At 41.1% G+C, this 27222-nt stretch overlaps 1 protein-coding gene and 1 long non-coding RNA gene across 17 annotated transcripts in view; one reads left to right on the top strand and one right to left on the bottom strand.

Moving 5' to 3' along the window:
• CTNND1 (catenin delta 1) overlaps positions 1–22721 on the bottom strand; it is a 47755-nt gene extending 25034 nt beyond the window's left edge. For 6 of the 16 annotated variants that reach the window (XM_045485297.1, XM_045485298.1, XM_045485293.1 and 3 more), the window contains exon 1: positions 22466–22716. The gene's annotated coding sequence lies outside the window, so the exon portion shown is untranslated. Of the gene's footprint in view, positions 1–6845; positions 11043–22465 lie in introns of those variants that run through there. The other 10 variants (XM_045485289.1, XM_045485292.1, XM_045485300.1 and 7 more) reach the window with 5 other exon arrangements.
• A 163-nt stretch (positions 22722–22884) lies between these two features.
• On the top strand, positions 22885–24936 carry LOC123601717. The gene is made up of 2 exons (XR_006714244.1): positions 22885–23024; positions 24748–24936. It is a non-coding gene; the product is annotated as an uncharacterized LOC123601717 (long non-coding RNA).
• Positions 24937–27222: the final 2286 nt, after the last annotated feature.

Raw genomic sequence — 27222 nt, 5'->3', positions numbered from 1 at the left:
CATTGAGAAACCAATGCAACAGTCGTAGTGGGGAAGACATGTGGGGACTAGCCTAGGCTGAGCCTTTTGCTTCAGTTCCCTTTCCCACGCTCCCCAGAGCCCCACCAAACACAAATGCTTGGGCCCTTGGGCCCGTGTGCTTTAAAGTATACGCAGCATTCTGTAAGCAAGAGCACCCAGAGGAGCAGATAGACAGGTGCCCAATAAACTCCCTAATTAGTCCCCCACCACTAAGCTCCTTCCAGCGGATCCAGTACCTAAATCCAAGAATGTGGCAACCCTGTCTAAATTCCTTCTACCCTGGCTCTGCGCTCCCACAGTCACACTTATCAACTCCTGTTCTTCCTTCCGGTCCACTGCCAAGTTCTTCTATTCCCACCCTATATCCCAACAGGCCACTCAAGGGTCTTTAATGAAAAGTAACCTCATTTAAAAAAAAAAAAAAAAAAGCTGCTCCCTTTTCCTCTCTATTGCTTCATTTTAACCATTGCCCTTATCCATCATGTACGATGACCTATGAACCTTCCATACCAAGAGGACTCTAAGCCCAAGAGAGATTCTTCCAGTTCTAGGCTTCAACAGGGCTCAGACTGCAGTTACCACTCTGGCAGCCTCTGCCCTGTAATCTCCTTTACTAATAAAAGCCCAAACCACCACTATTATGGGGCATACAGTGAAAACACTCCCTGCTGCAGAGAAACTGTTTGTCACCCACTTTTATGTCACCCATAAACGGCCACTTTTTACCCCTACAGCTTTAGTTTAAAAGAAGGGGTTAAGGAAGGTTGTAGGAAAACTACCCAGGGCTCTAGGCCAGGAAGCACGATCCTTCCCCACGTTCATGGCTTTAAAGGCCAACCACCTGGCTCTAATTTGGAGAAGAGGACAGCACAGTTAAGCAGAAAGACAGGGTCAGATTCCTGGGCCTAATAGCATGGGGAGATTTTCTGCCTGAAAGAGAGCAGAAGCAGAGGCTGTGTGGGATAGGACTCAGAAGACTGGTCCCAGTCCTGGCTCTGCCACTAGCCAACAATGGCAGAAAGTCACTGCCGTGTTCTCATCTGTAAGATGCCAACATCACCAGCCCAGTTTAACTGAGGGTTGCTAAGAGAAACAGGTGAGATAATGTACATCATACAAATGTGAGGTATTAAGTTGTTTCAGGAGTTAGTTTCTATCTCCCAATTATATTACTTAATGGTAATGCCTCAGCCCAAAACTATTCTGTGAACTAGTAGATGAGACTCACTGGATCAAGAGCATAACTGGGTTCTAAGGAGTGGATGAGCTGGTTCCCCTGCTCCAACTCTATTTACTAGGGAGGTCCCACCTAGACCAGTGTTTCTGGGACATAGGGCATAGAGTATTACAGATCTGCTATAATAAGTTCTTGACCCCTTATTTGACGCCTTGGTAGTTTATTACCAAGGAGAAAGGGAAGGTGAAAAGAACTAACAATTACTGAATGTTTTACATTTATTATCTTGGCAATACTTATAACCCTAAGGAAGTAAGTTCTACTGCAAATGAGAAAACAGGCTCTAGGTGAAGAAATTACCCAAGGTCTAGGTTAATAGCAGGTTCCAAATATCAACTCAAATCTATTCCATTCTAAAGCCTGTGTTCTCTTTCTACTACATGCTGTCAAGCCCAAAAAATACAAGCCCAGTAGAAGATGGACAGTCCAGTCCTTCTTCCCCACAGTCCTTGAGCTTTCTGCCCAAACATCACAGGAAAAGGGGGAAGGGGAAGCTTCCATTTTTCCTTAAAGGCTTATTTATATGCCTGCATATAAGATATAAGTGGAAGAACAGAACCAAATGGGAGGAAAAAGCAAGCAGAAGTAGGGGGAGAGAATGAAGCTGCTGGCAAGCTATAGAACACTGCTTCACAACTCAGACTTAAGCAAAGTCTATACCATGCCATACACACACAAAAATTATGGTTTAGACCAGAATCTGCAAACCATTAACCGACTTTGGCAATTAGAGTCAAGAAAGTCACGGGAGTCCAGGCCGACACCTTTCTTAATATTTTCAAGTGAGTTAACACTGGATCTCACTACAAAAAGAATCAAGGAATTCTCAAAGTGAGAAGGAGCAGGAGAAGGCCACACATAAAGTGAGCCCTGCTATTTCCTTAAGACTGTACTTTCCCTTAAGACTACAATTGGGTTTTTTTTGTTTGTTTGTTTTTAATTTTTTTTAACGTTTTATTTATTTTTGAGACAGAGAGAGACAGAGCATGAACGGGGGAGGGGCAGAGAGAGAGGGAGTCATAGCATCCGAAGCAGGCTCCAGGCTCCAAGCCATCAGCCCAGAGCCCGACGCGGGGCTCGAACCCACGGACTGCGAGATCGTGACCTGAGCTGAAGTCGGATGCCCAACCGACTGAGCCACCCAGGCGCCCCATGACTACAATTGGTTTTACTTCTAACAAGCCATAGGTCCTACAGACTTGTGAGTCTACAGCAAAGCCTCAACAATGGTACAAATTCAGTCTCTTCTGTAAGAATCCAAAACCAGAAGTTAAATTGGATCAAATACCCTGCAGGACCAAACAGACAAGGCCAACCAGGTAGCTGGGCAAAAAATATCAGCAATAGCATGGTCCCCTGAAATGATCCATTCTATTGTAACCCAGCCAAAGAAATGTAATTTGGAATTATGATTTTTAGAAGTTAAAAATACAGACTTTAGAATCAGACTAGGTTCAAATCCCAACTCCACTGTTTCTTAGCTATAGGACTTTGGGCAAAGTACCACTTAATCTCTAACCCTCAGGTTCCTTTTCTGTAAAATGGGGAAATAAAATACATGTAAGGGTAGTTGTAAGAAGTACATAAGACAATCCACATAAAATGCTTAGAAAAATGACTTGACACACAGAAAGCTATTAATATGGTTACTAATACAAACACTGCTACAAATAGCTACCACAAAGGACTAGAGTTTGGTGGTGTTAATAGGTCTTTTGAATAAACCACACATTTCCACATGCTCCCCTCTCTGCTTTACAGCAGACCAGTAAACTAGAGAAACTCTTCACACTCTCAAAGGGAAAAATAAAATAAAACTCCAGATTAGGGTCAAAAGACCTGGGGTTCAAGTCCTATGTCTGCCAAAAACTAGCTGTGAGAACTAGCTCACAGGGGAAGTTATAACCCAAGCAATCTGCATTTTTATTACTTGTCAAGGCTTAACTTTAATGGGCTCATATATGTAAACCTATAGGCTGGGTGACTCTGACATCCATGCTATCCTGATAAACATATCCAATAAAGATATGACCAGAATTAGGCAAGCTAGCCCTTATGGAAAGAGGAAAAAGTATTTGTCCTAAGCCCCACAAAATAGTCTTTGGGGTTCTTAGGAAAGAAATTTTCTGTAGCCAATCCCAAAGCCAGTTCTCCTCCTTCCTTCCTTTTTATTCATCATGAAATTAAAACCAATGTCACAAAGTTATGCCTTCCTTCCAAAAGCAAGAATAAGCAAAACTCCTCTTCTAGGTCATCCTAGGAATTTCAAATGGTGGTTCTAAAAAGCACACTGAGGGGCGCCTGGGTGGCTCAGACGGTTGAATGTCTGACTTCAGCTGGGGTCATGATCTCGTGGTTCATGGGTTCAAGCCCCATGTAGGGCTCTGTGCTGACAGCTCAGAGCCTGAAGCCTGCTTTGGATTCTATGTCTCCCTCTATCTCTGCCCCTCCCCCACTCATGCTCTATCTTTCTCTCTCTCAAAAATAAATAAAAACATTAAAAAAAAATTTTTTTAAAGCACACTGAGCCTCATACTGAAGAATACCAATCAACAGAACATAGCACCTGTAACGCCACAGAGCTGTACTACATAACACTCAAGCCAACAAAAGTAGGTCTTCTAGACCCCTAAAAGGCATTTGTTTGCCTTAAATAGCACTTGCTCCAAAATTCAAAGCAATTACTCCTGTTCAAACATACACACAGAGGGTTGCCATTTTATTTTTAAATTAAAGGAATATATTTTGTCGGTAGTTTTTCTCTGGCTTCTTCTCACAAAGAGCGCTTGTACCAGAGTCCAAGATCTAAGTACCCCACCCACCACCTGATGTTCCACCATCCCAAACTCAGTGAGAACAATTCCAGTATACCTCCTTTTGTTGGGAAGACTCACTCGCACCCTAAGCCAAGTCCCTGGACATGATTTGCATTAAGACCTAAAGAAGACCCCGCTCACTTCACGATCTCAACTGACCACTTCTCAGAGTTACAAATCCAATATTCCGGAAATGGCCTTGTCTCAGGTGTTAGCGGTTTCTGAGCCTCCCCGTGGATCTGCCTGATGTGGGGCCCAGCTTCTCCACTTAAGAGCACCCAAAAGGCAGACTGGGGACTTTCACTTTCCCAGGGAAAGCCTGGGTCTCACTGTGTCCACCATGAATCTCTCTGATATAAGGGAGTCTCTGACAAATCACTGTCCTCTTAGAAACGAGTGATACTTCTGATTGGAGTTCAGAAAAGAAGGAAAATAAATACACAATAGTTTGAAGTTGTTTTTTCTTTAAATACTCTTTGTTAAAAAGAGGTTGAGCTGGCAATCTCTACAGGTCAACAGGACACGTTAAATGCACTTCAGTCTTATAATCCTGACCCAAAGTTACTCATCAGGTTTTAGCTTTTACTGTGACTTTAAAAGAAAAAAAAAAAAAAAAAAAAATCACCTCCATCATCTTGACCCTAAATTCGGAAACCAGATGGAATATTCTCCTTGTTCTTTTCCCCTACCAAGTATTCTGGGAACCCCCCAAACCATAACATACTAAATGGATGAATGCTAGACTGGCTTTGAAAAAAAGGAAGGGTGTGGCTCTCAGTTAGTGAGGGGCCCAGGACTGAAAGGCTATGGAAAGAGACAAAACCTGCTTCTCTCTGGGGCACGTATGACACACACACAGGACTGGTCTAACAAGTCCTTCTGATCTCTCAGGCCAGGCCGCCTCCTTCTCCTCCCCCATTACCCACGTGCCTCTCCAGGGCCCTCCACTGGGCCAGCCAACGCTGAATTTTCTCTCAATCCTGAAGGTCTGAGACACGGGAGTTACTTACCTGGATCCCTGATGCAATCCTGCCAAAGGAGCCTCACCTAGCCTTATAAGGAGAAAGCAGAGCTTTAGGGAGAGGCCGATAAGGAAACAAAGATAAGAGGGAGGGGCAAAAAACCAGAAGGAGGTGTCAGACTGAAGGGGAGAGGCCAAATGCCTTTCTCCTTCCTACAGGAGAAGGGAGAGAAAAAGAGGGAGGTCAAGTACACACAATGGGAAACGAGAGAAAAAGTCTAATCAAAATGGAAAGGTATTGTGTAACTCCTGTGTCATAAAACAGAAATCCTAAAATTAACAAGGACACCTTATACCCTTCCCTAGCCTAGGCTAGGGGAGGAAAAAAAAAAAAAAAAAAAAACATGGGGAAAAAGCTTAACCTTAGGGTTTTCTAGAGGTCACCCAACTGTCTGAGCTCACATTCCTTTTTTAAGGAGGCACCTTCTCACCAAACCCCCTCACTTTCTATCTATGGTATTCTCACCATTTCTTTGCCTGTCCTCTGATGGGGCTTGGACAAGCTGAAAGCATGCAATTGAGTCACATTTGCAGTCCCGCTTCCTCAAAGCACTGAAAAGAGCTAAGACACCCCTTCCCCCAGGTTTAGAATATATCTCCCTTTTGAGACAAGCAACAGAGTCTATGAGGAAATGAGAGGAAGTGTGAAGGTCCTGTTTCATCTATAGGACAGACAGCTGAAGGAAAGGTTTTTCCCTACTTTAAAGAAGAAAATCTGACCTTACAGGGGAAGAAAAGTTATGAATTAATTACTGATGTCCCCCATAAGTTATCACAATAATCTTCTCAGTGACCTCTGGGGTGACACTGGACCCTTTTTATAAATGAGTAAACTCTACATCAGAAGAACTCAGTATCTTGCCCAAGGTCATAGAGCCAGTGAGTGGTGGAAACTCATCTGTTCTGCTCCAAGTTCGTGTTCCTTCTTCCCAATGCAGTAAAAGAAGTCTGAACTTCCAAAGGGTCTTGCGGTTAAAAGTCATTCTAATTCCAACAGAGAAGCTGACCAAAAGTAATGGCATGGGGAGGATGGCATGGAAGCAGATAGACTTTTGGGTCTTACTTTCACTTTAATGAGTAAGACTTACTTGATTCTGAGGAAGAATAGCTTACGGTCTACTTCAGATTTATATCCCATTTTATAAAGGAATGAGAACTCAGAAGGGAAAATGCTAGGGGCAAAAAGTAATACAACTTTTTACATAATCACCTACTTTTCCTCTGCAGAGCCTGCTCTAGAAATCTGGCTACATGCCACATCCTCAAATCATCCAGATCTCAAGAAAGAAAACCTAATCACAAATATCCCTACTCTCATTTTTAATGTGGCATCTCACTAAACCAAAAGCAGAGATCAGAGTGGGGTGGGAAACAGAAGGAACTAGAATCGGGGAAGATTGTGCTGGCCAGCATCAGAACAGAGGGGAAGGATTGTTCTAGCGGTATGTTAGCAATCTGCCTCTGGGGCAGCTGTCCTCCTGAGCAATCAAAGGCCGATTTGTATGTGTGCTCAGGGACTAGCCAGCTTGGCAAGAAGTTGAGGACTCAGCCACCCAATCCACAAAGTGAGAAGAAATGCCTGTTTCACAGCTGGAATGGAGGGCAGGGAAAACACAAAACAAGGGGGAAAGGAGGGAGGAGGAGAACAGAGAGTGCTACAGGTGCTATTTCAGTCTAGACAGAGGGGGAACATATCCTAGGAAACTACCAACCATTCCTTAGTTATGTGCCAACAGTGAATTGCCAGTACCTCTCAATAGTGAAATCAAAGAATGGGTGGGTTTCTCTGGCTCTGTATGTAGTAGGGTGCCAACTGGAGAGATGAAACCTAAAGTGTTGGGCCCCAGCAACACCCACTTCTCTCTGTCCCTTTCAGACCAAAGTACCTGCAACATACAGAGTGAATAAACATCATATAAACAAACATCTCTTTCTAGAATTCCTTTCTTAATTAAATCTTAGAAATCTATAAATAACAGTAACACACATAAAACTCAGTGAGATTCCCCAATGCTAGGACGTGGAGGCCATTTACAGAATTCGAGTGCTGAGAAGGCCACGGTCCGAATTCACACTCCCTCATCCCTCAGAGTAGTTTAGATGCCCTGAGACCCATTAGACACACAAAGGCTGCTCTCTTCTCAGTAGAGCCCTGGAGCAGAGCTGCTCTCCAGGGACAAAGAGATTTCACAGGAGAACCACAAAGGCATCGCCCCTCTCCGCTCCCCACTCCCAGCTTTCTCACTTCCTGTCACAGTAGCACCAGACCACAGTCTCCCAGAAACAAACAAATACAAAGTGCTGGATTCTGGGCTGCAGGCCAACCGCATTCCAGGGCATCCTGTCTACCAATCACCAGTCAGAGCTCCCACTTTGCCCTGCTCAGTTCCTTATCATGTTCGGGAAAACAACCCTCCTCCCTGCCTCAAGCCAACACTACATAGGACAAAGCTCAGGCCTTTGAGAATCCGCAGAAAGATACTGTGCATGGATCTAAGGGTTTGAAAGGGGTGAGGGGATTCTTAAGATTCCTACTTGGCAAGGCTTCTTCACTTTGGAGGCACTGCATTGGGGATGTTAGAGCTACTGCTGCTGTTATATTCAGTTCAGCTACATGTGATACATCCCAAAGAGAACTTCACTATGGCAATCGGATTGCTGCTCTGGATTCAGTCAATAGAACATTCCCACCTGGAGAACTACATTAAAACACATCTTCTGTCACCTTCTCTATCACCCATTTCCAGTTTTCAAAGTCTTTCAAGCCCTTTTCCCCACAAGCATAAAGTTGATTCCTAGAGGCCCCAAAGAGAACAAACAAAGGCAGCAGACTCCACCCTACAAAGGGGCAGGATAAGCACCAGCAGGTGCTGGGAGCAAAGTTCTCCGCTTCCCCAGGGAATGAGATGTAGCCAAGTATTGCACAGTAGTTCTGGTGGCAAAGTGGTCAAGATCGCAACCTTTTCCTGTTCACTGCTCCCCCGGAGTGGGTCAGGGCCTGTAGATTTGGAACCTCTTCAGAAAAAGAAAAAAAAAAAAAAAAAAAGCCTCCCTTTCTAATAAGGGTCCTCAGCTAATTCCAAGAATGGGATAAATGATACATTCTTCTATTATCTTGTACAAACCCCATGGAGGTTAGCCCAAAACCCCAGAAGCAAAGATGCAGATAGAAGTCAAGCTAATCTATTAGCCAGAGAGTCTTGAAATCCAAAGAAGTAACACCCTTTGCCCACAGGGCTCAATTCCCTTTGAATAAAGCAAAGCACAGGCTCAGCCCAGAGTCCTTCAACCAGGTGACATTCCAGTCAATGAACTAGTAATATGTTATCATTTCTCAGCTTTTCTCCTCCTTTGCTTTCTCCTACAAACTCCTTTATCCTTCTTCTTGGATCTGCTAGAAGTACTCTGGGCTGAACCCTGATTTCAATTAGTATGTGATACAAAAGGAGCCTAAGTCTGAAACAACACAACTTAGAAGGAATTAGCCAGTATCTGAATCTGACATAACCAGGTGGGGAGGAATATACACAAGAGTCAGCCATTCTAGAGCTGGGTAGCAAAGTGGGCACTTAACACTGTGTTTTAGAACAGAACTTCAACAGTAGAGCCTAGCCACTGCAAACTCTATTCTATCACTGAAGCATACACAAAAAAAGTTTAAGATCTCTCACCTAGCACTGAATCAGACGAACTCCCCTTTTCTCTCAAGAATAACTGAGAAAGTAGTAACAACTGTTAATGTATTCTTGTCCCATTCTCCCTCATCACAGCCCAGGCCAAATACATCACTCAGTTAAGCAATATCGTGTGAGGTAGCTATACAAAAAAGAGATAAAAAATAATCTAGTGGGGGAGTTTTCTGGGATACCTATAAAAAAAACAAAAAAAAAACAAAAAAACAAAACAGGGTTGTCAAAGACTCATCCCAGACAGAGAACTGGATACACCCATTATCAGTACTCCTGCTAATGCTCCAAAAGGATGCTTGGCAGGTTGTCTGCCTCAAATTGAGCAGGTGAGACAGAAAAGCCGTGCTGACTCAGAAATACAGTCACCCCAGGGTGTGAGGGAGGGAAGGAGACCAATATAGCCAACCGATTACAATTCATCATGACTTCACCAAAGGTCCTGGTTCTAATTGTATCTCTGGCTGTTTGCAGACATATTTCAAAAACCCAACCAAAGGAATAATGAATGGGTAAGAAGAAAGTCAATGGAGGGGCCCAAGACTTAGCTGAATACTCAATGGTTGGAAAAGCATGAATCTGTTTTGCTATCTAACTTCCCACATACCCCTTTCCAAATCAGGCCCAAAGCTGAAAGAATTAGAGGGAGGGGAGGCAGAGAAAAGAATGTGACTGAGAAAGGTTTAGTTACATTCCAACTAGCCAACATCCCACATGGTATTAAGAGTGCCTGACAATCCAATCCCACTACATGGGAGTTGCTGGGGCTCTGCTAACATACATCCAATTCCTCCACCCCTCCCACCCCCAAACACTCTGAAAAGAAGCGTAATTGAGATAGCTTGATGAAGGCACCAGCTGTTTCCACCACTCTCCCTCCCCCCAACCCCAGAGACCACAGTTCAAACTCACATCAAACACTTAATACAATTGACTAGCCAGTAGGAAGGAGAAGCCTGGACTAAAATAGCAGGAAGAGTGCCAACTGGCCCCACTTAGAAGGAATGTTTTCTTGGCTCAATTTAAAAATAAGAAACCTTTGTCACCCACTCCCTTCTGCCCAATTATGTTCTCCTTTCTGCAACCTACTCCTCAGTGTCAAATGGATTTCAGTTTCTTCCCTACAACTCCTTGATCTATTTTCAAATGTCAGGGAATACAGGGGAGGTAGAAGGTTGAATGTAAAGTAATGCCTGGGAGATTGGGAGGCTTCCTGGACTGCCAAACCCAGCTCAGGGCTCTCACACAAGGGCAAGGAGACAAGAGCCCACACTGCACCCGTCTCCACATTTCAAATTCGGAAAGAAGGGAATGAACATTAGGTTTCCACAGCTGAACAATGATTTCCCGAGGCATGGGTAGCCGGTCAAGACTATTAACGTGATCAGCCCCTCCCCCACCCATATTTGAAGTTGGCCTGAGTTAGCCAAGGAGGAAGGGAAGGAAGCCAGCACTTCCTTTTCAGACAGGAAGTAACAATGGCCCTTCCTGTGGAGATTTAAACAAATTGTCCAGCTGAGTTTCAACAAGAACATCCTCTCCTGAATTTGTTCCACAATTTCAAAATGGAGAGGGGAAAATGGAGATATGGCCTAAAAGTTTCCCTTCCCTCACAACAGGCAAGTCCTCCATACCATGCTGAGTGCTGGCATAACCCCCAAATCAGGCGGTGACATCTGTAATTACAAAACAATACAGGATAGATACAGAGGTAGAAAACTTCAAATTAGCCACCTTCTCACCAAGTCCACTACCACAAACTATTCTTCTCTACTTCTCATTCTAATAACCACCCATCTGAGAAATCACATAGATATGTAGCTTAACTCAAAACGTTCAGGTTTTATGGTCCTCAAACCTGAGTGATCAGAATCACCTGGGAAGTTTTTTTTTAAAAAAATACAATCTCGGCGGGGGGGGGGGGGGGGGGGGGGGGGCTGCAGGTTAGTACCTGTGTGGCTTGGTCAGTTAAGTGTTGGGACTTCAGCTCAGGTCTCACAGTTCATGAGTTCAAGCCCCACATAGGGCTCCCTGCTGTCAGCACGGAGCACACTTTGGATCCTCTGTTCCCCTCTCTCTGCCCCTCCCCTGCTCATACTATCTCTCTCGAAAAGAAATAAACATTTAAAAAAGTTATTTTAAATATAATTTCTGGGGCACATAGCTGGCTCAGTGAGAGGAGCGTGCGACTTGAACTCAGGGTTAGGAGTTCGAGCCCCATGTTGGGTGTAGAGATTACTTAAATGAATAAACTTAAAAAAAAAAATTGGAATGCCTGGGTGACTTAGTCGGTTAAGGGTGTGACTTCGATGCATCGGGCTCTGTGCTGACAGCTCAGAGCCTGTAGCTGCTTTGGATTCTGTGTCTTCCTCTCTGTCCCTCCCCTGCTCGTGCTCGGTCTCTCTCTCTCTCTCTCTAAAATAAATAATAAACATTTTTAAAAATTAAAAGTTTTTAAATTCAAAATACAAAAAAAAAAATATTATCGCCCAAATCTACCTCCTCATCCCTTATACTTCAATTTCTAGAGAGAATGACTAGGAATTTATGCTTTTATTTTTTTAAAAATTTTTTTTTTTCCAACGTTTATTTATTTTTGGGACAGAGAGAGACAGAGCATGAACGGGGAGGGGCAGAGAGAGAGGGAGACACAGAATCGGAAACAGGCTCCAGGCTCTGAGCCATCAGCCCAGAGCCCGACGCGGGGCTCGAACTCACGGACCGCGAGATCGTGACCTGGCTAAAGTCGGACGCTTAACCGACTGTGCCACCCAGGCGCCCCGAATTTATGCTTTTAAAAAGCTCTCAAAGTGATTGATAGCTGCTGGGACCACTGTACTAGCCTATCACTGACAACCCTCTGGCCACCACACTTCTCCAGCAGAAAGGGCACTGGTTATTACATATAGGATTTGGGCCTGCTCTGTTCACCAGACAGCTCAGATCATTATTCCAAGCCGGATTAGTGACTCTTTGAAAGCCTGGGTTTAAATATAAGAATGACTAGAATGACACCGTCCTAAATCCTATATTCTAGACTCAGAACCTAGAAAGAATTATCTCATTTTTTAGAATCCTGAGCTCCTACATTGGAGGATATCCCTGTTTACATTGCAGACTGGACAACCCTGATTATTTTTTTTTTTTTTTCAACATTTATTTATTTTTGGGACAGAGAGAGACAGAGCATGAACGGGGGAAGGGCAGAGAGAGAGGGAGACACAGAATCGGAAACAGGCTCCAGGCTCTGAACCATCAGCCCAGAGCCCAACGCGGGGCTCGAACTCACGGACAGCGAGATCGTGACCTGGCTGAAGTCGGACGCTTAACCGACTGCACCACCCAGGCGCCCCACCCTGATTATTTTTAAAACAACTTAGTTTAGAGGCGCCTGGGTGGCTCAGTCAGTTGCGCTTCTGACTCTTGACTTCAGCTCAGGTCAGGATCTCACTGTTAGTGAGATGGAGTACACATTGGGCTCAGCACTGACAGCATGGAGCCTGCTTGGGATTCTCTCTCCGCCCCCTTCTCTCTCACTCAAAATAAGTAAATGAACTTTTAAAAACTGATTTGGTTTAATTTTCCTCCAAGAAACAAAGAACTGTGCCAACATTTTCAAAGATTGGTTCCATATATCCCAAAAGAAGTCTAAAGTCGCATATCTAGCATTCATGACCCCAGATAATTCTAGCCCAGTTGACAATATAACAGCAATAATCAGAAACTCTGGATTCAAATGTTATCTATGACATTTATTCAAGCAAGTGACTTTAACTTCTGGTTTGAGTAAGAGCAAATGAGTAGCAAAATGTTTTTAGAAGAACCATAAAGAGAAATATTTCCACAGGAAGCATGTGTCACTAAAGATTTAGGAAAAAAGAATGCCACTAAAAAGCATACTTTCAAGACAACTACAAACATCTTTGAATGCTGAAGTAATACATATCAAGCAGTTATTTAAAGCGACTTCAAAATTTGGGGGATCTGTGATTGCCTAGAGTATTTCCTATGCAAGAGGATACAGTTACTTGACCAGAGAAGGGGATGGAAGGGAAATAAATGTTTCCTGATTGAGGTCATCTCCCAAGGATGATATTAAGTAACAGGATGACAACTAGGTATAATTAAAAAGAAGGACAGAGGGTAACCAGGTCAAGTTGCAGAGCTAAACTCCAAACTGAGAGAGAGGGAGACAGAGATTCTTTCACTGAAGGACAGACTAGCTAAACAAGATTATCGTGAGAGGGAAAGTAAGAATGGTGATTCAAGACACAAGTACTCTTGGTAATCAAATATCCTTTTACTTTCCCATGTGTGGTTGCCACAGAACATCGATCACTAAATAGTTGGTGCTTATTCCTCAATCCCACCAAAGTCAACCAGGCCAAGCAGCTCAGTATATGCTTTAATAACCCTTAATGCTTAAACATACATATGGAAAAAGGGAAAACAGTTATCAGGGATGAATATCTCCTCCCATGAGCAAAACAGAAATATGAAAATGGTGACTTACAACATGGTCCCTGAAGCCATTAAATCCCAATGATTAGGGCTTTGGGGAAGCAGGGGCTTTTTGATCAAATGAACAAACAGAAAAGCAACAGATAAGTGGGGCAGGCATATTTGGTCATAAACCAAAGCACAAATGTACTCAAAAAGAAACTGTACCAGATGTAGGCTGTCACTTCTCCTGTTCATAGAAAATCGACTATGTAGATAAGGGAGGAAATTTTTATCTCACTTCCCAAACGCATACAAGCTTATTCTAAGTAGCTGCCCTACTATTATATTCTCCAAGACAAGGGTCATCAATCTATGCAAAATCTGCTACTCTGCAAATTATGTGCTGACTATACTCACATGGAACTTCTGCAATGGGACAAAGATGGAAGTTGGGTCAGGTATTGCCTCAACTCTTTACAAAGAACACACAAAAAATTGTTACCATTTGTTGTCCCTGTGGTCTGAAGAAGACTTTTTTTGTATTGTACAGTGCACGACAAGGTCCTAAATTAAATTGTCCCCTCTTCCCCACAACACATACCCATTGAACCTCTCTGAACAGATCTACTATTCCTCTCATCTTTCTTGCTCACTGGTAACAACCAACCTCAGGACCTTTACACATTCTACTCATATCTACATGACTTCACCCTAATATGTTTTAGGTCTCTCTCAAACATACCTTATTAAGTGAAGACTTCCTTGACCACTCTCAGTATACATTTAAAAACCTCACTTTACCCTTGTACTTCTTATTCACCACTCTGTATTCTGCTTTATTTTTTCCTCAATAGTATCAACACACTCTAGCATACTATACATTTACTTGCTTATTTATTATCCGTCTCTTCCAACTAGAAAGTAAACTGTGAGGTCTGATGTACTGTTATATTCCAGTGCATGGCATACAGCAGGTTCTCAAATTTCTTTTATTTAAAAAAAAATTTTTTTAATGTTTATTTTTGAGAGCACATGAACAGAGGAGGGACAGAGAGACAGGGAGACAGAGAATCTGAAGCAGGCTCCATGCTGACAACAGAGCCCAATGTGGAGCTTGAACTCACAAACTGTGACATCATGACCTGAGTTGAAGTTGGATACTTAACCGACTGAGCCACCCAGGCTCCCCTCAAATTTCTTTTAAATGAATGAAGATGTTTCACTCTTCCAATGAAAACAAAAAGTTAAATTTTAGAAAAATAAACCAACTTTGTTCATTTTTCTTTCTATATTTTTTAAGAGTGTATAGGCACACAGAGGTTTATTCATATCTTGTTAGGAGATTTAAAAAGATACTCTTGTATTGTTACAACTAAATATTTGGAGTAAAGAAATCCTGCCCTTCTGCTGCCAAAAAAGTTTTTAGCAATAAAGTTCTATACCAAGAGAGTGACATATACATGTGCACAGCAATTCACTTTTTTAAAAAATATTTTTTTTTAGATTTTTTAAGGTAATCTTCACACCCAACATAAGGCTCAAACCTACAACCCTGAGATCGAGTCACGCAGCCCACCAACTGAGCCAGCCAGGCACCCCAAGATTTTACTCTTTCAATTAATATGTTGGGCTATCTATTGTCTTCTGAGTCTTATGAATGGGTGCAAAATAGATATTTTTACATGCTCATGTAAGAGCTCATGTAAGGTAGTAAGATAGGATGGGACAAAGAAAGAATGCTGTCATGTTTTCTTAAAATAGAATTGCCTAAGAAGGCAATTTTTAAAAAGAAAAATAGGAAAGAGTAAAAAGATTCATGCTTACTGTTGGGAGTTCTCTTTTTCAAAGACCTGTGATGCTGCTTAATTCAGGAAACACACTTAATGACATCTTTGATTTCATTTAATGTAACTATGTCCTAATTGTGATCTTAGGCCCATCAATTGGGGTCTCCTGTAGCCTAACCTGCAGATTTGGCTGACCTTCAGCAGGATAGACATTCAAATGGCCAACTCTGCCCTGGTTTACAACGTAGTCAATGGAGAGCAGAACAGAGAGGTTACAGAACCTCCCTTACTCCAGCAAAGAAACCGTGGAAACAAATCAGATTGGCACCAATTTTTCCTTTAAAACAGACTACTCTATTTTAAAAGTGTGCTGAATATACACAAGCTACTTTGTTTCAATGAGATTCACTTCACTTGCAAAGAAATGGAAACTGTAGGTGCTTTGATAAAAGTATTGAAAAGTTGACCTAGTTTCTATAACAAGGTCTTATGTCCTCAACCATCAGAATATATTTTAGTTTCTTAAAATATAAGCTCCCTAAAACAAAAATCTTTTCACTCCGCAAAGCAATCTCTCAATGTGCTACTGCATTCCAATGCAGAACAACATGGGAAGCTACACACAAAACTATTAATTTACTCTTAGAAAAGTATGTATTTTTTTCGCTCTACTGCCAATGAATGAAAGAGAGTAATTAATTGGTAAATGTGGATGGAATCTGAAAATCAAAAAGATAAAAACTAACCTGTTTAAGGTTTATTTATTTTTGAGAGAGACAGAGAGAGATAAAGCACGAGCAGGGGAGGGGCAGAGAGAGAGGGAGACAGAATCTGAGGCAGACTCCAGGCTGTGAGCTGTCAGCACAGAGCCCGACGTGGGGCTTGAACCTGTGCCCGTGAACTGCGAGATCATGACCTGAGCCAATGTCAGATGCTTAACTGACTGAGCCACCCAGGCGCCCCAAAACTAATCTGCATTATTATAAGAGATCTTCTTGAATCACAATTTACCCTAATCTAGATCTAACTGAAAGAAATCAGAAGCAGTATCCTAATACTTGTACCTTTAGCATGAGTGTAGTTTATTCTATGATGAGAATCAGAAACTTCTTCCATATTAAGTGTTAGTGAGGCAAAGCAATGACCAAGAAGACTACCAACCTCAGGAGAAAAGATAGGGAACACCAGAGGTCAGGAAAGCAAATAAAAAGGAGAAAGTGTAGAGCAATCAGTGGAGAGAAATGTGGGTTTAAAAAAATGCAAAGAGTTGGGTGGGGAGCTATGATGCGAAGCTATGAAGTGCCAACAGGAATTAGTTAAAATACCATTCAGAACATTAGTTTCATGGGTTAGTTAGTATGAGGGGAAGGAAAACCTTCAGCCAGAAGAAACCTAGAAGTTTCCAGGCAAGCCTGCCTCTGACAAATATACATTTCCCACAGGCCACAGTTTGGCTTTTCCGCACACAAAAGCAGACCTCTTTCTTAAGCACACTTCTCACAGGATGCATTAATGAACTCACAATTTCTACACACCCCAGTTTTACAAATGTCCATAAATAGGGGTTGAAAATAGAGAATGAATTTTCCTGAACATAAAAGAGGGGAATTTATTTGAAGAAAAAAGATAGTAAAAGCCTGCCTTTATTTCTATGGAGTTTCCTATACAACCATTCATAGCTGAATATTGTCCTACAAAATCCTGGTTGGACAAAACTTCAAGGTAAACAATCTGGTCCAAAGTCAAAAATAATAAACCAACCAAAGCTTTTCCAGTCCAGTCTCTGCAAAATTAAAGAAAGTTTACCCTTGAATGCTAGAATTCTATCTCCTGTAGATAGAAAAGATGGGAGAAACCTTCTTTTCCCCTAATGTTTCCAAGTCTCTGAAGAAATTACCGTAAGATATTCAAGCTTTGCCACCTGTTTCTCTTCCCCCACTAATGCCTCACTTTACTTTATTAAAAGTTATCCATCCCTAAATTTTGGACAACCTTGCCCATATAACTCCCCAAACTTGTCTATTATTAGACACCATTTTTCCCGTTAAAAAAAGTTAGCTTGGGGTGCCTGGGTGGCTCAGTCAGTAGAGCATGCAAGATATCAGGGTTGTAAGTTCAAGCGCTACCTTGGGGGTAGAGATTACTTAAAATATCTTTAAAAAAAAGAGTTAGCTTACTCATCCAGGAAGCCCATTTATTCCATAATACAAACATCCATACCATAGAGTACCTTAAAGGGTATCTAGTCCAACAGACAAATGATGTTTGAATTCATTTAAAGCATCCATTCTAATAGCAAAAACTTACAAGGCATTACCATGAGCTGAGCACCATTCGATGAATTTTAGATATATTAAATCACTTAGGCATCACAACAATTCTGTGAGATGGATTATGTTATTGTTTTCATTTTAGTGACAGAGCCAAAGGCATAGAGTGACCAAACAATCTACCCACTATTGCAAGAGTTGAAATGGCAGAGCAAGAGTGAACTCAGGTAGTCCAGCTCAAGGATCCATGCTCTTAGCCACTAGGCTACACTGCCTTGACTCTCCCTATCTGTGGAACTCTCAGACTGGAAATTCCCTGTTCAGTCAGCATATCGATCAAAAAATACAGAAAAAGAAAACATTCGTGGCAAAAGGTTAACTGTGGGTGTCTGGGTGACTAAAGGGTATACTGGAGTTCTTGTGCCATTCTTGCAACTTTCTTCTAAGTTCAAAATTTTTTCAAAATTAAAAGTTGAGGGATGCCTGGGTGGCTCAGTTGGTTAAACTTCCGGCTCTTGGTTTCAGCTTGGGTCATAATCTCACGGTTCGTGAGTTCGAGCCCGGCATCAGGCTCTGTGCTGACAGTGCAGATCCTGCTTAGGATTCTCTCTCTTCCTCTCTCTGCCCCTCCCCCAATTGTTCTGTCTCTCTCTCAAAAATAAATAAACTTAAAAAAAATTAAAAGTTCAAGGTTGCTTTTATCATGTAATGGGACATAGTTTGCCAAAGTGATGACCAAATTACCTGCTGGCCAGCAAAGAAGGCTTTAAGAAAAAACTCTGGATCCTTATAATGTCCCCACTAAATGTCTGATCTAAATTGCCCACGCCACTCCAGTCAGACTGAAGGACTCACTGCAGAGGAAGTGGCCCTAAAAATGGAGAACACTGTCCCTGAACCATAACAGTAACTGTGGGCTCCATTCTCAGTGCTTAATATTTAATAACCAATGACACTCAATTCCAAATAGAATGGAGTGCGGACATTTACTCCCCAGAATATATTATATTATATTATATAATATAACCAAATACAAATCAATCCATACCCTTATTTCCCCCTCATTAGTTCTAACCAGAATTATCAGTTCTCTCCTTACTATGTCCCTGCCAGGCCGTATCGATGCTCTCTATTGGAAACCTTGCAGTCAGCTGCATTTTAGGCAGAGCAATTCCTATTTTAGCTTTTCATGGCATTTTAATCCTTGTGCAATAGAAGAGAACATGAAATCACATACTGATAACCTAGGAATCATTCCTTTAGGCAGTTTCCTGTTACTATTGTTCTACATTACCCATGAAAATTAATTTGGGTTCTCTTAAATTCATACTTCCCAATACACTTGAACAAAATCTGAAGTTTCATAGCAGAAGCACTGACAAAAAAATACAATGATATCCAAACATACTTTCTTTGGAACACTCATGTTCAAAACTATCATCCCAAGCTTTTTATGTTTTCATTAACTAGTATAAAAAACACTCAATTCTAACATGTCGGAAAGCAATACTTCCCTGCTGCTGCCCTAGTAAGTTCCAGGTAAGAAGTTCCTCTCCCCTAGATAGTGGCTATATTTAAGGTTTCAGTGGTTGAAGTTAATAGCCACCTAGATTATGAAATGTTATGATCCTTACTTTTTACACTACCCTTTACACTACTTTTTACACTACCCTGTCTGGAACCTGACAGCATCCAGAAAAGACGTGTTTTATTTTTTTGATTAAAATGTTAAATCTTTGATTATTTCCAGAAACTTCACTTAAAAATGGGAGGTAGGAAATGTGTAAAAGGTTGAAACCACTGACTACAGCAGAAGCTTCTAAATCACACTGTGATTTTGTTAATCGAAGTTGTTCTGCTCCCCACCTTGACTTCCTTTCAGTCTTCCCCACAAAATCCCTCAGTGATTCCCATCAAATGCCTTATTTAACCAAGGCTTACTGACACTGAGATATATACTTGACACTAAGGCAGGTGCTAAGAGGACATAGAAGACAGTCTCACAGTCTAGAAGGAAAGACAAAAAGAAGTAGACAACTTTAACACAGTGTGATAGTGTGATAAACATTATTTGAGCTACCGTTACAAGCCTCTCCCTGCAAGTTGCCAATATCATTCCAAACCACATGCCTGCAAATTCTCTAGAAGAAGAAATTTCACTGATAATCAAAGTTGGAGGCATTTCCGGTAAGTTTAAGAAGTCAGGATAGCAATAATAGGCATATGGGAAGATCCCAGTTTTAAAGACTGAGGTAATATCCATTCTAGCATATTCAGGTCCCTGTGGGGCTTATGGAAAATGGATTTTTTACATATATTATTCCAACATGCAGGGGGTTGGAATTCTAAGTGGGGGACTGGCACTCTGCAAAATTAAACACTCCTGCCTCTAGCAAGGGCTCATTTTAGTTCTGGCTCTTGTTTCTATTCTCTCTGGAGAATGGTAGTATATTAGTGGCTAAGTCCATGGACTTTGTAGTTAGTCAGAGGAGGGTTTAATCCTGGCCTTGGCCACTTACAGGCAGTGAGATTTTTCAGCAAACCTCACGGGCAGTGAGATTTCCAGCAAACCTCAGCTTCTCTGAGGCTCACAGTCCTTAAAAAACAACAACAAAAACAGTGGTGGGAAATTAAGTAAATAGTTTATGCAAAATGCTTAGCATGCAGTACAAAAACAACAAGGGGGTGGGGAGAAAGGGCTGGAAGTAACAGAGGACCACTGGGTACTAAAATAGAAAGCAATAAATTATACAGAGCTAATCATTTTGTTATTCCAATTGAACAATGATCTATGCTTAATTTATTTGCATCCGTCCTGTCTCACCCATCCCTAGAGAGCAACTACCTCATAAACCTAAGGCTGAATTGCAATTACTCCGAGCTTTTTTAAAAAAAAAATCTACAATAGTCCCAATTTTTATACTGAGAGAACATATCCTAGCCCCTGCGACTCTCCATAATTTGGAACCCTAAGAAAGGCAGTAGAACTCTAACCACCCAAAAGAGACACCCACCTGGAACATACAGACCATACCTTAGTCATATAACAAAGAAACCAACAGTATATAGGAGTCAAACAAAAAAAGAAAAATCTGCACAACTCATACTTACTCGTCATTTTTTATCCCAAAACCACAATGAGGAGCAAAACAAAAAATTAAAGATTTACTTATTTGCACCCCTTATATTTCCTGAAAGAACTAGTAGGGGTGAGGTAAGAGACAAATCTTCCATCTTATCAACCAAAAGGCTCTATAGTACACACCAGTCAAAACAAAGCCTCAGTCGTGGAAATAAATATTCCTGGACGCTAGTTACTAGGATGCTCACTGCAGCTACACAAAGCCCAGTATTTAAAGCTGGACCCAAATCACCACCACTCAGTCATCCAGAACCTATTTTCAAACTGCCTTTGTACTCCTTCTTCAGATTCCCTCATCCCTCCCCCTAAAGGTTGAGTGGGAAACCGACACTCTGGCAGCAACATGACCAACCCTCCAAAGATCCACCAAGAAACCTCCCTAGGCTGGAGTCAAGGCAGAGAAAACGTTTAATATTTTCCAAATTTTCTTTCAAGCAAGAAGTATAGTCGAACAGACTGTACACATTATCTTTTTTCTTTGTTGCTGCACTTGCTATAATTATGAGATCCAGACATCAAAATTTGACTGTAGCCCTCGCATCGATTAGATTAAAAGAAGGAACAAAGTTGTTTCTTCGGAAGCCACAACCTCACCAGGATGAAATCATCCTTCAAGAAATACTCTCATTCTGGAAAAGAAATTCAAGGAAGTGTTGTAGTCTAAAAAGAATGGGAGGGGGGCACGAAATCAGGGGACTATTAAAGATACATACCAGTTTAAAGCTAAAGGGCAGCTCATCTATTAAGGCCTATCTTGTTACAATCAGGGCAGTATCTATTCCAGCTCTAATTTTCAGACCGATGCGCATTTTCAAAGAGAGAAAGAAGAGAATACTCAGTTTTCAGCTCCTGATGAGTTGGCTATATAATTATCTAGAAACAGTATTTTTGGAAGAATGTATTTGCAAAAAAGAAAAGACGAATCTTACGATTAAGTATATGAAAGCAGTCACGGGCCTTCGGCTCTTACATATTTTTTATTTCATGGCGAATTAACCAAACCAAAAACTGACCTCCAAAAAACAACTTTCAGGTGGGTTAAAAAATAATTATTCCTGTTGTACTTTCTCAAATGCATTCTCAACACTAAAGTCTGCGTTAAATGTTTTCTCTTAACCTCACCTTATTTGATCCAAGGCCCTTTCAGAAGGCACAAATATTTCCAGGTGTGTTGCCACTTTATTCAGGTGAAGTTAAAAAGCATGATTAGAATTTCCTTATCCCTTTAAGCACATACACCAAACGTTATGGTACTTGCAAACTGAACATCTAACACCTCTACAAATCTTTGTCATCAAATGTAGTCTTAGGGAGAAAGAAACGGCAATTTGGTTAACATGGACCCATTTGTTTTCTTTTATAAAGCAAAGTAAGGAGGCTACGTCTCGCAGGAGAATGAGGCTCCCACCCACCGCACCTGGAAAAGTGAAAGAGGGATCCACCCAGGAACAGCAGGGCTGGAACTGAGCTGGGCCGTTCAAACTCTCTGGGGGAAAAACACCACCATTTAAGCTGCAAAGCTCCCTACAACTTTCCACTTCCACAAATCTAATGATAAAGGGGGGGAAAAGTTTTGAAACATATGAAGAACCATCTGTATAACTAGCTTCCAACCCGGACAAATTCCTTTCCCAACCCACACGCAACATGCCAAAAAACCGAACTTTTGGTTTGGGCTCTGAAAATAGAAGTTTGTTAGCTGAACACCAGAAGAAAACATAAAATTAAACAACATACAAAAATGTAAATTTACATGTAAATGTAAATTTGCTCTCACCCCTCTGGATCTAATCGTCTCCCTATGTTAGAGAGAGCTTACAAGTTTGTTTCTGGGTCTTGAATATTTTACTTTTTAATCTAATAAAATACCAAAATTCCCCCAAAGTAAGTAGAAAGAAAAAATAACAATTGCTTAAAAGTCACCCGTCAGCACAGCAGAAGCTCTCGTTTTTAACTTCCCTCCGGTTACCGTAAGACAAAAATTCGACTTGGCTTATCCTCCTTCACCCGTCTGTACACACATTTTTTAAAAAGGCACACACCTCAAATGTGGACTTCTAAAAACCAGTCCTTTAAGAAAGAAACCCAAGGCTTCGCCAATGTGCTGAGAAAGACAAATCCAGCAGGGTACTTGATTTTTCGCCACTTCTTCCTCCTTTCAGGATCAGGATCTTTCCTGCTCTTCTCTCTCCCTCTCTCTCTCTCTCTCTCTCTCTCCTTTTTTTTTCTCTCAGATCCAACACCTAAAATGGAAGTTGCACCCAGCCAAAGGCTAGGGAGCCTGGGTGGTGACAAACTGATCTGGCAGCCCTACCCCCTCGCTTTCCTAAGTGATGTCAGCCCCTGAGAACTTCCAATAGGAGCCAGGCATAAATCAGGGAGCTGATTTTATCCAATAGGAAACTTTATTATAGGAAATTAAAAAAATAAAAAAGGAGAGAGAGAGGAGGAGAGAAAGAGACAGGGGGAAGTTTTATATATATATTTATATTTAAAGTGGAGACTACACAATCTCTGAGGAATTACTGCAGAGCTCCAGGGGGGGCCGAAGGAACAAGGGCTCCTTAGGATGGCACGCCTAAGCTCCAGTTCTCTTTGATGGTGGGGTTCTTGCTTCCTCTCCCTTCCTTTCCGGGTAGGGAAATAAGAGAAGAGCTGATTTGATTTGCCTGCTGCTATTTGGTTTGTTGCTTTCAACCCCAAAGCATTTTCCCAAAAGAAGACAGGAAGGGAAGGAGAGAAAAATCCTAGAAACAGGATCGCTATGTATTGATTGGATGGTAGGGAATATCTGAGGTAAACTCTCAATTTCGGTGTTTTGGTTTAACTGCATTATAGCTAAGGAGAAAAAAAATAGATGTTGGACTTGTTAACAGTTTTTCGTGTCTATACTTTCAACTGGTAGGAGGCTGTATCCCACTGGGCTGTTAAAGAAAATCACTGTCTTCCCATTTGTCCCCGAATCAAAATAATGTGGGTTTGAGGGGGAGAATAAATGGAATTCAGTAAGAAATATATTTAGAGGAGATAACAGCATGTGTAAGAAAAAGTCTCACTTTAAGAAAATTCAGTTTCTTTGTGCACTTCAAGCTTACGATGATCTAGTTCGTACATTCTCTTTTTACATTTAACCCACATAAAGGATTATACAGGTATTCTTTTTCTGAGCTGCAAATGATCCTTAATATGCTCTTACACTGTTAGGCCATGAAGGACAGACATTGGACTTTTTTTTTTTTTTTTTTTACATGTTTGACAAAGACTAGCATTTTATGGTCATTCAGTGGTTACTAAAGAAAAATGATAATGATGAATTGAAAATTTCCTTTTTTACTCTTACTGAAAAATCTGCCTGTAGACTGCTGCCAAATGAATCTTCATAAAGTTTTCATAATCTAGAGTAATAGTTAAGAGCATAGGTGCTGCAGTCAGACTGCCTGGCTTCAAACCTTCCTTCCCTGCAAGCATACTTAAGTAAATGTGTTCCTACGTGACCTTGAACAAATTATATAATCTCTCAGAGCCTCTGTTTCCTTAACTATAAAGAGGAGATAATAACTATATCTCTCACAGTACTGTTGTGAGAATCAAAACACATATAAAGTTCTTAAAACAACATACAGTATATAATATAAACTCACTAAGAATGAGTTATTATTACCAGTATCTACCCTCTCCCAAAACCTTCAGTGGCTCACCATTGCCCGATAATAGCAAACAATGACAGAGCATCTATCATGTGAAAGGCACTTTGCACTCATTATCTCTAACTTCTAAAACACCACCATGGAGATAGTATTACCACCATTTCACAAATGAGGAAATCAAGGTTCAGCAAGCTGAAGAAACTTGCCTGAGTTCGTCTGGCTAAGAAGTGGTCCCCTCATTGATCTGACTCCAAAGCCCATGCTCTTTCCATCACCCTACACTATGGTCAGGATAAAAGCCAAGTTCCTCATCTGCTTTCAAGGTGCCACGTTTACTCACTCAATACATTAAAGTCACCCTTAGTAACCATAATCTGACCTTTCCTTATCTATTTAAACTGGAATTCTACTCCTCAGCATGAATGTGCCCTTCTAATCAGGCAATCTAGTCATTATCCACCCCCTCATATCTGGTCTAAAGTGGCCAAAAAAGGATTTCTCTCAGAATGGCTAGAAGGCCAAACAGGCATCACAGCACTTGTTTGATGGGCTTTAAACAAACTAACTAGATTGGGAAATTAATACATTAAACAGAGACATGCAGGAACTTTAACCCTCATTATCTAGGAACCTTCTCTTACTATCTTATCACATCTTCTACTTCTCTTTCCATCTAGTATTCCTGCTCCTCCATAGCAAGTTCAAAAGCCAAAGATGACTGCCAAAGGAAAACAACCAGCACAAGAAATGTTCATTGATTAATTCCTAGATCAGAGCCACATTTTAGAATATTCTATGTTTTTCTAGCGATGGATTGGTCTTGTTTCCTTCACATCATACTAAAAACTTGCAAGTATTTTGCCTTCCTTTAGTGTGTGTGTTTTCCTGTCTCCTTCACCAGAAGATGAGTTCCATGAAGACATGAATGGCATCTTTCTAGCTCATGGTGTACCCCAGAGCTCAGCCTAATGTCTCGTATTTAGCAACAGATGAGTGAGTGAATGAAGTCTCTTGGCTTACTAGTTATGTAATCCTGGGCAAGTCATTTTATAGTAACGAATTTGTAGATAACATTTGAAATAAAGTTATATACAAACCAAAAAAGATAACTCAGGGGATGCCTGAGTCAGTAAAGCATGAGACAGGCTCAGTCAGTAAAGCATGAGACTCTTGATCTCAGGATCATGAGTTCAAGCCCACGTTGGGCAGAGAGCCCACTTAAAAAAAAAAAAAAAGATAATTTAGTGATGAAAAAGTTAAAATTTAAATTTATCTGAAATAGCTGTCTCCAAATAAAGCATCACAAGGATCAATACTCACTGAGGGATAAACTCTTTACAGTCAGGTGACCGAAAGCAAAAAGATGAGTTCCACTTGGATTATTCTTAGTACCTACTGTGAGCCAGGTACCTTCTAGATGTCAAACATAATGAGTAGACCAGTTCCCTGCTCTCAGAAAGCTTACATGCTAGTGGAGGGAGAGAGAAGATTAATAAATGTCAGATGTAACACTACGCAGAGATTTAAAACAGACTGATAGGGGCACCTGGGTGACTCAGTTGGTTAAGTGTCTGACTTTAGCTCAGATCATGATCTTGCAGGCCAGGAGTTCAAGACCTGCATCAGGCTCTGTGATGACACCTCAGAGCCTGGAGCCTGCTTCAGATTCTGTGTCTCCCTCTGTCTCTGCCTCTCCCCTGCTCATGTTCTGTCTCTCTCTCTCAAAAACGAATAAACATTAAAATTTAAAAAAAAAAAAAAAAAGACTGATAATAATGACTCGTGGCTTATTCTACCCTGGATGTCAGGGACAAACTCTTCAGAGAGTTTGACATTTAAGTTGAAATCTTTAAGTTGAAATCTGAAGAAGCAGCTAATCATAAGAACATAGGAGCATTGGTAACTACTGATGCCAAAGTCCTCAAGTGTGAGGCTGAAACATGCTGAATCCAGCAGTGTGTCGAAATGAGGAGGGAGTGATAAGAATATGAACGATTCTACAGGTTAGAGAAAGGAGTTTGATTTCATTCTTTGCTTAAAATGTTTATTTATTTATTTTGAGAAAGAGAGAAAGTGCTCACGCACACAAGTCGGGGAGGGGCAGAGAGGGAAGGAGGGAGAGAATCCCTAGCAGGCCCCACACTGTCAGTGCAGAGCCCAACGCGGGACTCCATCCCATGAGCCAGGAGATCAGGACCTGTGCCAAAATCAAGATTCGGACGTCTAACTGACTGAGCCACCCAGGTGCCCCTTGATTTTATTCCTAGGTAGAGGAAAGCCTGTGAGGGTTTTCAACAGCAGAATGACATAATCTAACTCAGATTTTGAAAAGATCTGGCTGTTTATGTGTCAAATGGATTAAAGAGGGGGTACAGGTGAAAGCAAGGAAATTAGTTTGAAGGTCAAGTTGCAGTAATACAAAGCTGACTACAGTAACAGTGAAAACGGGGAGAAGTTAATGGATTGAGGATATGTTTAGAGATACAAGGTTGTTTTTTATTGCGGAGCTTTTTCTTTTCTTTTTTTTTTTTCTTTCTTTCATTTGTTTTTACCGCATGGAATATTACATTCAGTGTGCTCGGTTTCACAGCTCTCAAAGTTTAACTCCCCCCACCCAAGCCACCAGCACTTACACACAAAGAAAAACAAGATACCATAAAACGGTGAAAGATTAGGGAAGAGCTAGGAAATAATACCATGTTTAAAAAAGAAATATTAAAAACAAATAAGAAATATTAAAGTTATTATATAGGGCTGAGTTCTGTGCTGTGTTGACTCTACTTCTAAAATAGACTGAAACTATAAATGCGAAGGAGAAGAAATGAAAAAAAATTCAACTCCAAAAAAAACCAAAAAAACCCCCCTGGCTATCCATACAAAAGAAGACAAAATATTTTTACTCCTTTCTACCCTCTGGTGGCTACATATTACCATCAAAAGTTTGTCATTTTTGAAGCCCTGAGTAGGATGGCCATTTATCATTCCCTTTATAAATTCTACTATCACTAGATTTAACTACAATAGTGTTGGATTAAAAAAGCAGAAACCAAGAAGGGAGTCCTCTCCAGTTCTTGAAAATTAATCTAATCCTAATAACAATAAATTCATGAGGAGGTGTAATATTTATATTTTTCTTACAAGCCCACAGGATC

This window comes from Leopardus geoffroyi, chromosome D1, assembly GCF_018350155.1.
Source record: "Leopardus geoffroyi isolate Oge1 chromosome D1, O.geoffroyi_Oge1_pat1.0, whole genome shotgun sequence".
NCBI lineage: Eukaryota > Metazoa > Chordata > Mammalia > Carnivora > Felidae > Leopardus > Leopardus geoffroyi.
The sequence above is the reverse complement of the archived record's forward strand: the minus strand, read 5'-3'. Positions and strand labels throughout refer to the sequence as shown.